Here is a 1,855-nt window from a genome sequence, read left to right as displayed (position 1 = left end):
TAAAATAAAATAACAGACAATAAGCTGCCTGAGACATCTTAAGATTAAATAGGTGCAATTTCAACAACATATCATTTTTTTTCCTTGGAATTGAGAGCACTGTCATTAAATGCACTCTATTTTATAGTCGAAAGACAGAGCAACTTCACATGTAGAGCTTTGTAAGTAAACAACTACAACATTTTACCTTTTATGATTTAAAAAGCTCGTTTAGACTTAAAATACTTTACTTTTTTCAGACACCTCTCCTGTGCACGAGATCAATACTGGCATCACCACACCAGGAATAACATTAATTTAGGGAAAAACAGGAGGAATTCATGACAATTTGCAAAGCCTTCCAGTGAACTGATTCCTTTTCGGGCCTGTTGTGGCATGTTTGAAACTCCCTGCGCTTTAAGTGTCCTTTCATTTCTATGATAAGCAGAATCTTTATCTATCTATATATATATATATATATATATATATATATATATATATATATATATATATATATATATATATATGTATGTATATGTATGTATATATATATGTATGTATGTACATATGTGTGTGTGTGTATATGTGTATGGTCTGACGTTTATTTTAAAATACGATGTTCCTTCTATTCTGCTGCTCTGACTGACTCTATGTGTGTAAAAATCAGGTTTATAATTGAATACGTTACCCTACCTTGAACCTTTATAACACTCCTTAGTGTCACCTAAAAGCAGCAATAAATAAAGTATTTTCTATAAACTGGTGGAGTAAGTTTGAACACCTGGTGCGCACCAGGACCTGGAATGCATTTGAGATCACTTTTATAGATTTTTCACTTCACCGGTCTCCATGCTCAGTCACATATTACATATTCCAGAGGTACAGAAGAAGGGAGGTGTTTGTACCATGTGTGTGACATCAGCTTGCTCTTGAACTTTGAGTTCTTCCAGCCTGAGTGAGGTATTTTGAAGCACTATCACAATTAACTTGAATTTCACTGGTCATAGCACACATGTGGTTACTGACTGTGGTGCACTGATGGTGAAGTGGAATGTGTTAAGAGTAGTTTTTACAGATATTTATTTGCTTTACACTAAAAACAGGGCAACAATGTCAGTGTTTAGACTTTAACTATAGAAGAAAATAATATAAAGATATATAAATAATATAGGACTTATAGATGAAAATGCCAAAGATCAGACACGTGTGATGTATTCTACAGGTGCAAAAAACGTGATACTTTTGTATCACTTTTTTTGTATCACTTCTTTTTTGCACTGTAGGTGAAAACTGTCATTTTGTACCCTGTGTTCAATGTACTTAAGGATGTGAATGTACATGAATCCATTATTTGTCAATCAGAGGTCAATTGTTAGCATTTTTACTGGTAGCGAGTATCATATTTGTAAAATCATGGAAACAAAGACAATAAAATTAATGAGATTTATTGGTGTAGTCATGTCATGCTTCTTCCTATGATAAATATTTTCATTCTATCAATTACAGAATGGCGGGTAAAGGCTGCACTAGATATTCCATGTGATAACTCTGATAGGGTTGTTATCAAAGATTGGTAGTCACACGTTTTACTCTTACATGAATTGCTGATCCATGAAGCATCTTTCAATAACCATCAACATCAAAGCTTAAGATTTGCTGTCTCCTTTTCCTGGTATACTTTTCATTTTTGAATTAATTGTAACAAAAAGTAATCAACTACCAACAACACACTGACGAAAACGCTCATCTTGTATAAAAAGCCTCAAGGTTTTGCAAACCAGTAGATGACGTCTTTTAAAAGAAAAACAGGTAACCAGAGATTTTAAAGCTTGATGCATGCTTGATGATCCAGGTAAGAAAAGTTTCTGGTTCCTCA

Source organism: Simochromis diagramma, unplaced genomic scaffold (genome assembly GCF_900408965.1).
Source record: "Simochromis diagramma unplaced genomic scaffold, fSimDia1.1 OVJJ01000107.1, whole genome shotgun sequence".
In the NCBI taxonomy this organism is placed as follows: domain Eukaryota; kingdom Metazoa; phylum Chordata; class Actinopteri; order Cichliformes; family Cichlidae; genus Simochromis; species Simochromis diagramma.
Note: the sequence above shows the minus strand (reverse complement) of the source record.